Genomic DNA, 16439 nt, shown 5'->3' on the forward strand with positions numbered 1-16439 from the left:
TTGAAAGGCCCAGATAGAGTGGATGTGGGGAGCATGTTTCCAGTAGTGGGAGAGTCTAGGACCAGAGAATAAAAGGATGTATCTTTAGAATGTGGTTAAGTGGAATTTCTTTAGCCAGAGGGTGGTGAGTGTGGAATTCATTGCTCCTGGCAGCTGTGGAGGCCAAGTCCATGGATATTTTTAAAGCAATCATGATTGATGGGTTCTCGATTAGCAAGGGCATCAAAGGTTATGGGGAGAAGGCAGGAGAATGGGGTTGAGTGGGAAAATAGATCAGCTATGATCGAATGGCGGAGCAGACTTTAGTTTAGTTTAGTTTTGAAATATAGTGTGGAAATAGGCCCTTCGGCCCACTGCGCCGATCAGCAATCCCCTTATAATAGCACCATTCTACACACCAGTGACAATTTACAATTTTACCAAAGCCAATTAACCTACAAACCTGTAGGTGTTTGGGATGTGGGAGGAAACTGGAGCACCCACAAGGTCACAGTGAGAACGTACAAACTTTGTACAGACAGCACACGTGGTCAGGGTCGAACACAGGTTTCTAGCGCTGCAAGGCAAGCACTCTACCGCTGCTCCACCCTGCCGCCCACTTGATGGACCAAATAGCCTGATTCTGCTCGGATGAATTATGAACATGATTTTAAAAATTACTTCACTAGTTGAAAAGCACTATACACTGTGCTGTCTGGACTGATGTCTCAGAACTATCTCTCCTTCATTCTTAGGGATGTGCTCTTCCAACTTGCTCCACTACTCAGGTAAACAGACAGTGGTTGCACAGGAAAGTCACAGCTGCCTCTGACATTCCACCGATATAAACACTACTTGACTCTGCAATGGCATTGTTTAAAATAAGATAAATACAGCTTTCCTTGTTTTGTGCAAACATATGTCACCATTCCTGCATAAATTGCATAAACTTACACCAGATATACATGAAAGGCCTAGGTAGAGTGGACAAGGAGAGGATGTTTCCACTAGTGGGTGAGCTTAGGACCAGAGGGCATAGCCTCAGAATAAAAGGACGTACCTTTAGAAAGGAAATGAGGAGGAATTTCTTTAGCCCGAGGATGGTGAATCTGTGGAATTCATTGCTATAGGCGGCTGCGGAGGCCAAATCATTGGGTATTTTTAAATCGGAGATTGATAGGTTAGAGTCATAGGGTCAAACAGCATGGAAACAGGCCCCTCAGCCCTACTTACCCACACCAACCAAGGTTCTTGATTAGTAAGGGAGTTGAAGGTTACGGGAGAAGGCAGGAAAATGTCATTGAGAATGAAAAATAGATCAGCAATGATCGAATGTCAGACCGGAATCGAAGGACCGAATGGCCTACTTCTGCTCCTATGTCACAGGATTTACATATTAATATTATACAATATGTCAATGTCATATTGGCACTTGCTACTTTGGACGAGTGGCCTGAGAAGAACTTAACTTTAGGGGCATCGATCGGTAAATGGTAAAATGCAAACCTACTATTCACAACGTCGTGACCAAATGATTTTTGTTTCTAACAGTGCCTTGGGTTTCTGCAGATTTAAGCAATGACTATTCATTTACAATTGATGTCGAGCATTGTGTGCCTGCGGGCATGAATGTATATTTAGTTTTGTCCCTTATGTTTCATACAAATAGCAAGGAAAGAAAATGAATGTCTAATCTTCAAACCGGCACCACCTGAGTATTAATGGTGGGGAGTGAGGACTTTTATCCCAGTTCGACAGCACTTTAGAAACATGTATGCAGGTGGAGTGCAGTTATAATTGGCTCAGGGGTCAGTGATTAATGGGGATTGAAGCTGGAGAATTACGAATATGTGGCAGAATGCGGCAGACACTCTCAGAGCGAGAGCACAGTGAGCAGAGGTAGCACTGAAACAATTATTCAAGGCACCATTTTTGTGACCTATGAAAGCTAAAGCCAATGGAAAAAATCTAGATATGTACAATCTGGTTTATAATTTTCAATACCCCACGGCCATTCATAATGCAAGACAGCATCATTATAGCAGGAAAAAGTGACATCCAAATAACATGCACATTTTAGCTTAGTTTAGTTCAGAGATACAGGGCAGAAACAGGCCCTTCGGCCCACGCCGACCAACAATCACCCTGCACACTAGTTCTATCCTACACTCTAGTGGCAATTTACCAAAGGCAATTAACCTACAAACCTGCATGCCTTTGGAATGTGGGAGGAAACCAGAGCACCCAGAGAAAACCCATGCGGTCACAGGGAGAACATACAAACTCCGTACAGACAGCACCCGTAGCCAGGATTGAACCTGGGTCTCTGGTGATGCAAGGCAGCAATTGTCCCTGTGCCACTGTCCCGTCCGTGTTAGTGAAGATTAGTTTAACACTGTGTGTTGGAGAAGGTTAGTTATATGAATTAAAATCAAAAAGTAATTTTTTCATCTCTTCAGTGAGGTAGGTGAGGGAATTGGTCATTTTGTGGTTGGAAGAATAAGTGTCTCTCAGTTCCTGCTGAACTTGAGGCTGTAGCTTTGTTTCTATTTCCTACCCAGAGTCAGCAGCTGGTCAGAGTAAAATGCTTCAGGCATGTTTGCTGGCGGGCAGATTCAGCTGCAACACTGGAATGCTTTTAGGGAGCAGAGATGAGTGAAAGAGCACTGGAAAAGTCTGCAATTGGCACCTACATTCAAGAGATGGGAGGCACAGTGGTAGAGTTGCTGCCAAACAGTGCGTGAGACCCGGGTTCGATCTTGACCACGGGCGTTATTTGTAGGGCGTATGTACATTCTACCTGTGTTTCTCCCCAATCACATTATACGTTTAATTTAGGTTAATTTAGAGATACAATGTGGAAACAGGCCCTTTGGCCCACCGAGTCCGTGCTGACCAGCGATCCCCGCACACGAAAACCATCCGACACGTACTAAGGACAATTTACAATTTTACCAATTTAACCTCAATCCTGTACGTCTTTGGAGTGTGGGAGGAAACTGGAGCACCTGGAGAAAGCCCACATGGTCACAGGGAGAATGTAAAAAACTCTGCACAGACAACACCCGTAGTCAGGATCGAACCAAGTTCTTTGGTGCTGTAAGGCAGCAGCTCTACCGCTGCGCCACCGTGCGGCCCTATGAAGTGGCTTGCACAGCCAAGCCAGTTGGGATTGACTCGAATGCTTGGGATGTGGCCAGAGAGAGGTTGTGGACAATGGATTATCAACAAGTCAACCACTTTCACCAAAGCAAAACACAAAGTGCTGGAGGAATTTAGCAGGTCAGGCAGCATCCATGGAGGAAATGGATAGCTGTTGCAGCCCGGAATCTCAACTGTCCATTCCCTCCATGGATGGGGCCTGACCCACTGAGTTCCTCCAGCACTTTGTGTTTTGCTCAAGACTTCAGCAACCACAGATCCTTGTATAACCACTTGTACTCCCAATAGTTTCTATCGCAGAACCTGCAATGTACATTTAATCAAATAATTGTGAATATAAAGAGACATTAAGAATTGCAAGACACAAATTAGTGTAAGGAACTTAAGAAATGTAATGTATTTCCCTGTCTGAAGACGGGCCCCAACCTGAAACTTCACCTATCCACATTCTCCAGAGATGCTGCCTGACCCGCTGAGTTACGCCAGCACTTGGTGGCTATTTTTGTAAGCTAGCACCTGCAGTTCCTTGTTTCTATATTTCCCACACCATTGATTTTAAATAATATACAAGCTAACTTTTGCTCCAAGCAGCTGCAATTTATGCTCTACAGGATCAAAATTCAATATAAACCCACGATAAGCAGCAAGAGTCTGAAGAAGGGTTTTGGCTCGAAATGTTGCCTATTTCCTTCGCTCCATAGATGCTGCTGCACCCGCTGAGCTTCTCCAGCATTTTTGTGTACCAGCAAGAGTAGACATAGAAACATAGAAAATAGGTGCAGGAGGAGGCCATTCGGCCCTTCGAGCCAGCACCGCCATTCATTGTGATCATGGCTGATCATCCCCTATCAATAACCCGTGCCTGCCTTCTCCCCATATCCCTTGACTCCACTAGCCCCTAGAGCTCTATCTAACTCTCTCTTAAATCCATTCAGTGACTTGGCCTCCACTGCCCTCTGTGGCAGGGAATTCCATAAATTCACAACTTTCTGGGTGAAAACGTTTTTTCTCACCTCAGTCTTAAATGACCTCCCCTTTATTCTAAGACTGTGGCCCCTGGTTCTGGACTCGCCCAACATTGGGACCATTTTTCCTGCATCTAGCTTGTCCAGTCCTTTTATAATTTTATATGTTTCTATAAGATCCCCCTCATCCTTCTAAACTCCAGTGAATACAAGCCTAGTCTTTTCAATCTTTCCTCATATGACAGTCCCGCCATCCCAGGGATCAATCTCGTGAACCTACGCTACACTGCCTCAATCACAAGGATGTCCTTCCTCAAATTAGAAGACCAAAACTCTACACAATACTCCAGATGTGGTCTCACCAGAGCCCTATACTAACTCTTCTGACGTGAATTTCCACATGTGGATATAATTATTAGATAACCACATTCCTTTTTAGTTTAGAACTAATTTAGTTTAGTTTAGAGATACAGCATTTAGCCGACCGATTTCACGCTGACCATCGATCACCCGTTCACACTAGTCCTTTGTTATCCAACTTTCTCACCATTACCTACACACTGGGGGCAATTTTAGAGGCCAATTAACCTACAACCCCACACGTCATTGGGATGTGGGAGGACCCGGAGGAAACCCACGTGGTCACAGGGAGAATGTGCAAACTCCACACAGACAGTATCTGAGTTTAGGACAATTGGGGTTCTGTGGCGCTGCGAGGCAGTGGCTCAACTAGCTGTGCCACAATGTGCCACCTACATTTCCTCCAAATGATTCTGATGCAATAAAAATCTATTTAATCCAAAGGACTACGGATGCTGTCTGTATGGAGTTGGTACCTTCTCCCTGTGACGGCGTGTTTTTTCTCCGGGGGCACCGGTTCCTCCCACATCAGAAAGACGTGGGGGTTTGTAGGTTAATTGCCCCTAGTTTGTAGGATAGAACCAGCGTATGGGTGATCGCTGGTCGGCGTGGATCTTGCCATGCTGTATCTTTAAATAAACTAATTGAATCAAATTGAAACAATTTTCTCTAAATACTTCTGATGAAAAGAAAATGTAGTTGTGGCGAAAAAGAAATTGAATCAAATTGAATTCTTCAGATAAGGAAGGCATCTCCACAAAGTACAGCAACAGGTAGAAATATGCGAGAGTTCAGATTTTGGTTTTGGTTTGCTAGTCGGCTGACAAGGTGATGTATTTGGTACAAGTGTGGCACCAGTAACATAACCGAGGTCATGGGATGTCAAGGCTATTTCAGTCCAACTAAAAACTCCAGCACTTTCAGTCTTTCTTTGGTAAACCAGCATCTGTAATTCCTTCTCATTAAATTCAGCAATTTATTAAAAGTATTATTAAATCGGTGTGGTACGGTGGCGCAGCTGTAGAATTGCTGGTTTGTAGGTTAATTGGCTTGGTATAATTGTAATTTGTTCCTAGTGTGGTACATAGTGTTAACGTGCAGGAATCATAGGTCAGCACAGATTCGGTGGGCCGAAGGGCCTGTTTCCACAATGGATCTCTAAACTAAGTTAAGCTAACTATGGACAAGTTGGACCGAAGGGCAACATACAGTATGACTATACTTTTTACGTCAAGAGTCAAATAATTAGGATACATTTCCAATTCTCATTGTTCAATCTAGGTTAAACAAATCTAGTTTGTATTTGGACATTATACTTCTAAAGTTCTGTGTAAATATGGGGATTGATGTTAAATATTGGACAACTAAAAGACTGCTAATTACCCAACTAAGGGGAATACCGAGGCGATAGGGATGGCACGGAGGTGTAGCGGTAGAGTTGCTGCCTTACATCGCCAGAGACCTGGGTTCGATCCTAACGATAGGTGCTGTCTGTGCGTTCTCGCTGTGACCGGGTTTTCTCCAGTTGCTCCGGTTTCCTCCCAGACTCCAAAGACGTACAGGATTGCAGGTTAATTAGCTTTGTTAAAGATTATAAATTGTCCCTGGTGTGTAAGGTAGTGCTAGTGTACGGGGATAACTGGTCGGCGTGGACCCAGTGTGCCGAAGGGCCTGTCTCCGCGCTGTATCTCTAAACTAAACTAAGACTGCACCAGCAACTTATTGTCTGCAGTTTTGAGCCACTCTGAAGCCCATATTCTATTTGAAGGGAAACAATCCATCCCAAATGAGTGACATTAATGCCTCAGATGATGTTACTGGGCTCTGTATTACATGTTATAAATCATCGGGTGCTTCAATAACTCAGCAATAGAACTCCACAAAATGACTGGAAGCAGAAAATTAAATCAGCTGTGAAAAATCTAAGGAAGGATCTCGAGACAGAAAGATTAACTCCGTTTCTGTTTTCACAGATGCCGCGTGACTGGATGAACGATTGAGACAACGGTTACAGCGGAGGAACAATCCATTCATCCTGTCAATGTCCAGCCCAGCTTTATTGCAGAGTAAACCTGCTAGTTTCCACTCCCACCCCATCTCACACCACACCCCGCCCCGTAATGCAGCAAACACTCCCCTTCCAAATACATAGAGTCATGCAGTGCATAAACAGGCTCTTCGGCCCAACTTGCCACCGCTGACCAACGTGCCCCATCTACACTAGTCCCACTTGCCTGCGTTTGGCCCATATTCTATCCTATCCATGTACCTGTCTAAATGTTTCTTAAACATTGCGATAATATGTGCCTCAACTACCTCCTCTGGCAGCTCATTCCATACATCCACCCTTTGTGTAAAAGATTTACCCCTCAAGTTCCTATTAAAATCTTTCCCCCTTCACCTTAGACCTATCCCCTGGCTCTTGGTTCCCACACACTGGGCAAGAGACTCTGTGCCTTTATCTGACCTATTCCTCACATGATTTTGTACATTTCCATAAGATCGCCCCTTATCCATCTGCGCTACTGAAATCACATAAAACTAGTGTGAACAGGTGATCGATGGTGGGCTGAACTCGGTGGGACGAAGGACCCATTTATGTGCTGTCATTTCCAGACTTATTAATTACACTGCTGCCTGTCACACGAGATTACCTTCAGTATCTTACAAGGTTTTAACATTAATTCTAGGATTACAAATTCAGTTGATGTACTTTATTATATTGTGCACAGTGCAAAATTCAAATCAAAAACTTAAACGCAAGCACACTCTATGGAGAGAACAGGTATTTCAAAGGTTTTTTGAAAAGAACCATTAGAGAACTTACCGATTTGTTCAATTGTTTAACTCTACAGATTATTGGACTAGATCATTGGATTACTAAATTGAACACACAATTGAATGTGATGGGGCTATGCAGAACAAATGTACAAGGAGATAGACAGAAAATGCTGGAGTAACTCCGTGGGTCAGGCAGTACCTCTGGTGAAAAGGAATAGGTGACCTTTCGGGTTGAGATTCTTCTTCAAACAGAAGAGGTCCAGTCTGAAGAAGGGTCTCGAAACAAAAACGTCACCCATTCTTTTCCTCCAGAGATGCTGCCTGCCCCGCTGAGTTACTCCAGCATTTTCTGTCTATCTTTGGTGTAAACCAGCATCTGCAGTTCCTTCCTACACAAAGGTACACTGAGACTCACCACTGAGTATCCTACTCCAGGAAGTGTGGGGGCAGAAGACAAAGAATAGACGGCCCGCATGCATTCAGGAGTGCAGATTTGAAGAATTAAGAGCTTTAAAAACACGTAATAACTTGAAATAGTTTTTTTTTAAAAAGCACCTGGAATTCACAATACTCAGAGGCTCAGAAGAATAATTTGAATCTCAATGGAGTCAAGAGTGTTTTATTGTCAAATGTACCGAAACGGAACATAGAAATTCTTTCTTGCAGCAGCAGCTAATTCAAGTTAACAAAAAAAAGTACCACAGATTTAAGTAAAATAAAAAGTAAAGATATCATACTGTGCAAAGTGTGCAAGTGATTAATAGTTTGCAGTTAAACAATGCCAAAGCAAATATTTTCCTAAGCACTCCTCTGCAAAAGTTGGAGCTGTTAATTCTAAGCAAAGGTAGCTGTGATGTATTGAAATTCCTTTCAGGACGGCACAGTGATGCAGCAGGGTAGCACAGTGATGCAGCATGGTTGCACAGTGATGCAGCAGGATAGCACAGTGATGCAGCAGGATAGCACAGTGATGCAGCAGGATAGCACAGTGATGCAGCAGGATAGCACAGTGGTGCAGCAGGGTGGCACAGTGATGCAGCAGGATAGCACAGTGGTGCAGCAGGATAGCACAGTGGTGCAGCAGGATAGCACAATGATGCAGCATGGTTGCACAGTGATGCAGCATGATAGCACAGTGATGCAGCAGGGTAATGGAAGAGAAAGTGGGATAACATGGAACTAATGTGAACGAGTGATCGATGGTCAGCGTGGACTAAATGGGCTGACGGAGTATAAGGGTGGTGGGTATATGGAATGAGCTGCCAGAGGAGGCAGTTCAGGCAGGTATTATTACACCGTTTAAGAAACATTTGGACAGGTACATGGATAGGATAGGTTTAGAGGGCTATGGGCTAAAGGCAGACAAGGTGAAAAGCTTTTGTTGGGTGCCAACCAGTCAGCGGAAAGACTATACATGATTACAACCAAGCCATCTACAGTGTTTGCTGTTTGAGTAGAGGTTTAAAAGAGTGGAGAGATTGTAACGCGTGATTGCAGATCCACTTCTGGAACCAGCACGCAGTGAGTCACCTGGCTTGGGATAATTAGAAGAGACTATCCAACTTTTAGGCGATCATGGTGGCGCAGTGGTAGAGCTGCTGCCTTACAGCGCTTGCAGCGCCGGAGACTCTGGTTCGATCCTAACTACGGGTGCTGTCTATACGGAGTTTGTACGTTCTCCCAGTGACCTGCGTGGGTTTTCTCCGAGATCTTCGGTTTCCTCCCACACTCCAAGGACGTACTGGTTTGTAGGTTAATTGGCTTGCTATAAATGTAAATTGTCCCCAATGTGTGTAGGATAGTGTTAGTGTGTGTGGATCGAAGGTCGGCATGGACTCGGTGGGCCGAAGGGCCTGTTTCTGCGCTGTTTCTCTAAACTAAACTAAGCAAAAAGCCAAATGATTTATTAGAAGAATCTTTAGAAAATTCACTATAATGGAGGTGAGAGTCGCAGTCATACAGCACGGAAACAGGCCCCTTGACGTAACTCATCCATGCTGACCAACATACCCCAGCTACACTAGTCCCATTTGCCCGCGTTTGGTCCATATCCTTCTAAACGTTTCCTATCCATGTACTTGTCTAAGTGTCCTTTAAATGTTGCTACAAGTAGCTGCCTCAATGACCTCCTCTGGCAGCTCGTTCCATACACCCACCCTCACACCAGGTTGGAGGTGTGAAAAATTCCTTAAAAATGTGTCAAAATCTCACGGAATTGTTACGGCATGTGAAAAAGGGACGAAGGTTGCTTCATGAAGACACGATTACCACACACATTTACCCTGGGTTACAATTGGCAACAATACAACTTAAAGTTCCATCAACAAATCCACATTTTACCACCCAATGAACTTGAAAAGAAAACCACAATTTAGTGTGCATGGATCTTATTTTAATGTGGAATAGCTTGTTTTGCTGAACAGGTATTATCAAAGCCAAATTGGAAGAAATCTAATACATTCCATTGCCGGACATAATTCATATATAGGAATCTACCATTAATCATAAAACCATCGGGCCTCGTTATCCTGTGCTGTAATGCAAGACTTATTCTTATAGTTCCTTCCTTTTACTAATACTATTATATTACTGCTCTAAAAGAGGAACTGTCTCTCCCACAACATGAAACTCGTAAGCTAATGTAAAAAAAAAACAATTAATCTTTTAGTTTAGTTTAGAGATACAGTGCAGAAACAGGCCCTTCGGTCCACACCGCCCAGCGATCCCAGTACACCAGCACTATCCCACACACTAGAAACAATTTACATTGTTTACCAAAGCCAATGAACCTGCAAACCTGTATGTCTTTGGAGTGTGGGAGGAAACCGCATCACCCGGAGAAGAACACACGGTCACAGGGAGAACGTACAAACTTTATACAAACTCCGTACAAATAGCACCCGTAGTCAGGTTTGAACCCAGGTCTCTGGCGCTATAAGGCAGCATCTCTACCCCTGCACCACTGTGCCTCCTCTTGCAGCTCATTCCATACACCCACCGACCCAAGTGAAAAAGTTGCCCCTCAGGTTGCTATTAAATCTTGCCCTCTCACCTTAAGCACATGTCCTCTGGTTCGTGATTCCCCTACCCTAGGTAAAAGCCTGTGCATTCAACTTATCTGTGCTCCTCATGATTTAATACATCTCTATAAGATCAACCCTCAGCCTCCTGCGTTGCCCAACCCCTTGCTGTAGCTCAGACCCTCAAGTCCCGGCAACATCTTCGTAAATCTTCTCTGCACCCTTTTCATCTCTGTTTCTCCACCTCGGTCTTTCAATGTTTCTTCCAATCTACTATCGCAACCAATGTTTTGGTCATCTGTCCTAATATCTTACATTCTCAGTGTCTAACTTTGTTTGAAGCAGCTGCTGACGAAGTGCTGCGGAGATTTTATCTCCATAATTTTATCTCCATAATTGCAAATTTTTTGTTGATGAAAGCAAACATGCCCATGTTATCAGGTTAGTTTTAGTTTAGAGATACAGCATAGAAACAGGCTCCTTGGCCAACCGAGTTCACGCCGACAATTGATCATTCGTTCACACTAGTTCTATGTTACCCCAGTTTTGCATCCTACACATGAGGGGCAATTTACAGAGGCCAATTAACCTACAAACCTGCATGGCTTTGGGATGTGGAAGGAAACCGGAGCACCTGGAGAAAACCCAGGTGATCACACGGAGGAGGTACAAACCCCATGCAGACAGCACCCGAGGTCAGGATCAAACCCTGAAACCCTCTAATCTCTGAAGCTGTAATGGGCCTGTCCCACTAACACGACTTTTTCGGCGACTGCCGGCACTCGTCATAGGTCATTGCAGATTGGCGACATTTTTCAACATGCTGAAAATTCAGCGGCCACCAGAAAGACGCCACGCGACATGTCCAGTATGGTCATGAGTAGTCGCCCAAAGAGTCGTACCTTGTTCTGGTCGCTGCTGAATTTTCAACATATTGAACATTTTCAGCAACCTGCAAAAACCTATGACGGGTGCCGGCAGTCACCGAAAACGTTGCGTAAGTGGGACAGGCCCATAAGGCAGCAACTCCCCTGCGCCACCGTGCTGCCTTACATAAGGGCACTGTTCTTTTTTTTTTGACAAAAAAGTCAAAATAAAAGCTGAAGGCCTGGAGCACTTAACCCGAGTGCTTGGATGGCTTGTGATGTGAATACCAACATGTTTTCTTTTACATCCATTTCCAGGGTTCCCCAGAGTGAGTTTCTGATACCAACCATGAAAATTACAACCCATTTCCCATACAAAGGAGGCAGGCTGCCTTTTATCACTTGCCCCATGACTTCGCTGTTGGGAACAGCTATGACAAACTCTCGGAACAGATTGCCCCATCACAATCTCAGCCTGGCAAATAACGCTATGCTGATTACAGGAGTTCACCGTTGCAATGGCAAGGCATCCTTGCAACATTATTTTTATTTAATCGGCGCAAGCATTATTCTCGACCACAGATATGTTGCAAATTTCTTTGCAAATATATGGAACAAATAAAATAAGCAATTTATGGCCAACAAGAACTAAAATTCAAGGACTAATCACCCCGGTCACTCCTTCTCCCCTCTCCCATCAGGCAAGAAAACGCATACCTCCAGATTCAGGGACAGTGTTATCAGTTATCAGTGTTCCCAGCTGTTATCAGGCATCTGAACCATCCTATCACCAACTAATGAGTTGTTCTGAGCTACCATCTACCTCACAGGAGACCCCTGGACTATCTTTAATCAGACTTTACTGGACTTTATCTTGCACTAAACGTTATTCCCTTTATCCTGTATCTGTACACAGTGGACGGCTTGATTGTAATCATGTACAGTCTATTCGCTGACTGGATAGCACGCAACAAAAAGTTTTTCATTGTATCTCGGTACACGTGACAATAAACTAAATTGTGCTGCAAAAATATTTTAAATTTTCTAAGTTTTTAAATCAAACTTGAGAAGATCTCAAGAAAGCACAAATCCCATTCCTGCTAAAGGAATGAAGGAATTCTGACGAATTCTCAACCCGAATCATCACCTATCCATGTTCTCCGGAGATGCTGCCTGACCCACTAAGTTACTCCAGCACTTTGTGTCTAAACCGACATCTGCATTTCCTTGTTGTTACATTTTGCCTGCTAAAGGAATTATGGATTGGACAAAAAAGAGGAAACCTGCAGTAAAAATAAAATAAAACTGACTACTCTGTAGAACCACTCAGCTACACAGATGTTTTTCTAATTTTAAAATAACTTGGGGCTTTTTTTTTTACAAAAAAAAAGTATTGAAGCCAATCTATGCTTCATTTGCAAGCAGCACAAACCAGCTTCTACATAAACAGTGACTTCCTGAACTTCACATTTCCAGCATTGCGAGCAAAGTGACATCAAAAGCTGTGGAGTACATCCAAGGAACAACAATATATCTGGGTCAAGACGGCAAACCGCCTCTTATCAGGAACACCGCTGAGAGAAATCAACTTTCACTTTTTTTTTGACAGAGGCCAATCCAACCTGAACAATCAAACATAGAGTGAGCAGGAATCAAAATTGTATGTGGAGTCGTTTTAGCTAGGGGGGGCGGCATGGTGGTGCAGCGCTAAAGTTGCTGCCTCACAGTGCCAAAGACCCGGGTTCGATCCTGACTACGGGTGCTGTCTGTACGGAGTTTGTACGTTCTCCCTGTGACCGTGTGGGTTGTCTCCGGGTGCTCCTGTTTCCCCCCTCCTGTTTTGTAGGTTAATTAACTTCAGTAAACATGTAAATCGCCCATAGTGTGTAGGATAGTATGGGATGATCACTAGTCGACGCGGACTCGGTGGGCCGAAGGGCCTGTTTCGTGCTGTATCTCTAAAGTCTAAACAGTTTTGTTTGAGTCACTGTTCTAATTAGCATGCAATATTGAGGGAAAAATTACACAGCATTGAATTCATACTTTTAAAATGTTATAACAACTAAAATCTTAACTTAGAATCAGTGTCATGCAGCACAGAAACAGGTCCTTCGACCCAACTTGCCCATGCTGTCCAAGATGCCCCATCTAAGCCAGTCCCATTAGACTATATTTGGTCCATATCCCTCCAAACCGTTCATATCTATGTACTTTTCCAAATGTCTTTCATTTGTTGTTATTGTGTCGGCCTCAACTATGCCAATTTGCCCCATCTGAAGAAGGGTCCCAACCCAAAATATCACCTATCCATGTTCTCCAGAGATGCTGAATTACCCCAGCACTTTGTGTCTTTGTTTTAACCTCTGTCAATGTGTTGGTTACTTAAGGACCTTATAACTTGATCATTTCTAGGCACCTCCAACTGCTGCAAAGAAGTGCCACCACGGCATGGTGGTGCAGCCGTAGTGTTGCTGCCTTACAGCGCCAGAGAACCTGGTTCGATCCTGACTATGGATGCTGTCGGAGTTAGTACATTTTCCCTGTGACCACGTGGGTTTTCTCTGGGTGCTTCGGTTTCCGCCCAAATTCCAAAACAGTGCAGGTTTGTAGGCTAATTGGCTCTGGTAAATTGTCCCATGGGTTTTTTTTTGGTTTAGAGATACAGTGCAGAAACCGGCACTTCGGCCCACCGAGTCTGCGCCAACCAGCGATCACCACACAATAACTCTATCCTACACACACTATTTACAATTTTACCAAGCTAATTAGCCTACAAACCTGTATGTCTTTGGAGTGTGAGAGAAACTGGAGCACCCCAAGAAAACCCACGCAGGTCATGGGAGAACATACAAACTCCATTTAGACAGCGTATGTAGTCAGGATCGAACCTGTGTCTCTGGCGCTGCAAGGCAGTAATTCTACTGCTGTGCAGCCCAGCTACCGGGTGTAGGATAGAACTAGTGTACGGGTGATCACTGGTCAGCACAGACTTGGTGGGGCCTGTTTCCATGCTGTATCACTAAACTAAAGTAAAAGAACTGACAAAGGATTGGCAGGGACAGTCTGGTATTTGGTTAGGTCTGCCTAGTGACACTGAAATAGCATCACATTGTTATAAATGGAAGATTGGCCTTTGCACACATACACACAAGTTACAGGCTAGAGGTCAAAGAATGTATGAAGCAACGAATATCAAATATCCCATTTAGTCTTCAGCCTCAGATATAATGTTATATGGACACACCGGATTCGCCCAATATAAAACTCTGCTCTGCTGTATGTAAAGTGGTGGAATTCCATGAAACTCTAGCTTTCACATTCCTACTTTACCTCTCTCAGCAATGATGTACCATTTCTCGCAATGAACTTCATCAAAATAGAACCGGTGCAAATGTTAATGAAAGACATCCCAAGGACATGCGGGTTTGTTGGTTAATTGGCCTCTGTAAGTTCCCCCTAGTGTGCTGGGAGAGGATGCAAAAGTGGGATAACGTGGAACTAGTGTGAACGGGTGATTGCTGATCGGCGTGGACTCAGTGGGCCGAAGGGCCCATTTCCGTGCTGTATCTCTAAACGGAAAAGAACGTTGTTCACTTTCTTTTTAAAAAATCAACATGATCAGATTTGAAAGGGGAATGAATAAAATATTGAGCACTTAAATGTGAAACTGGATCTTACAGAGTGGCGCACAATCCTGGCGACTCCCAGGCTGCTTGCTGCAGGGTCTCCATCTTAATCTTAAAAGGCTGGAGGGACTACATCTCGCATCTAAAATGTTAGGAGGCTTTTAGATGGGCAGATGAATATGCAGGGAGGGATATGGATCACGTGCAGGCAGAGATTAGTTTAACCTGGCATCATGTTCGGCACAGATATGGTGGGCCGAAAGGCCTGCTCCTATGCTGTGCTGTTGCATGTAACGCATGGAGTCAAGGTAAAATTTCACTATAGATCTTTTAGTTGTAACTGCATGTCTTCAGAAATCAAAGAATTCTGACCAACACTGTGAGTTACTAAAAACTACAAAGTTACTTCCTAGAGAATTAAGCAGGCTATATTTTACAGAGAACAGCCTCCGTACTGTCAACAGCTGTGTTGTTTCAGACTGGGAATGAAGTCGTTTGCTGCAGCTAAGCAGAGAGCTTCCCCGCTGAGAAATAGCAGCTGCATGCATCTTGGACAGAGCCTAAAATCCTCCTCGTGAGTTATGGGGAATCAGAGCAAGCTAGCTGTACAGAATAGTGGGAAATCCCATAAACTTTTCTAAATAACTGTTGCAACATGAATGACCTCTCCATGAAAGTCGTAATACAAACATTACTGTCCCTTACATGGGTTTAATGGTACTTATTGTCACATGTACCGATGTACAGTGAATTTCTTACTAGACCTAGACACAATCATAGTTAAGTACAAGAATGTAGGAATAGTTGGACACTGAGACAGTTCACAAGTCGCTCTGTTTCTGGCGCTATATTGTATGGTTTTACATCCTCCCAATGACATTGTTTAAACTTTTACAAATGAGATTTTTAAAGTCGCCTAAATCCTCCCATTCTGCTACCTTCCCCTTTAGTTTAGTTGCAATCTCCACCACACTGTGTTTTACACAGTTGCTGATGAGGGCCAGAAGCATGCTGCCAGGGGCAGCCATTGAAGAGACTTTTCTATAGGCACATGGATATGGAGGGAATGGAGGATTGATACAGGTGAGCACGATTGGTTGAAAAAAATGTTTTCTTTGAGGCACTGCTATCAAGAATGCACCTTTAACCATTCGTGGAATTATACAACCCAGAATGTCATAATGAAAGGCAGAGAGGGTTAAGAGCATGTACTGCTATTTATGACAAACTGCAAAGTAGTCCCTCAAGGGATGGTGAAATGCAAACACTTAGCAAATTGTCTGAGATGCATTGCTCCACCTTTAATTTTGTAAAACCAGTATCACGTTGCCTTGTGGTACAATTCCACTTAACAGCATATTTGCACTAGATTCTATCTGTGTGGTCCATCACGGGTACTGACCTCCCCATCATCGAGGGGATCTATAGGAGGCTCTGCCTCATAAAGGCTGCCAGCATCATCAGCGACCCACATCAAGGACCCACACCACTCGCATTTCACTCCTGCCATGGGAAGAACAATGAGGTACTATCTACTTCATTGAAGACCCTCTGACTATCTGTAATCAGACCTTATGGACTTCATGTTGCACTAAACGCTATTCCCTTTATCATGTATCTACTGTGGATGGCACGATTGTAATCATGTAGAGCCTTTTCGCTGACTGGTTAGCACACAAC

General features: G+C 43.8%; 1 protein-coding gene across 6 annotated transcripts in view; it reads right to left on the bottom strand.

The window, feature by feature from the left end:
* The window catches only part of atp8a2 (ATPase phospholipid transporting 8A2), a 279736-nt gene that overhangs the window by 63736 nt on the left and 199561 nt on the right, over positions 1-16439 (bottom strand). The gene's annotated exons all lie outside the window — the stretch shown is intronic.

The sequence above is a fragment of the Amblyraja radiata genome, chromosome 6 (genome assembly GCF_010909765.2).
Source record: "Amblyraja radiata isolate CabotCenter1 chromosome 6, sAmbRad1.1.pri, whole genome shotgun sequence".
Taxonomy (NCBI): Eukaryota; Metazoa; Chordata; class Chondrichthyes; order Rajiformes; family Rajidae; genus Amblyraja; species Amblyraja radiata.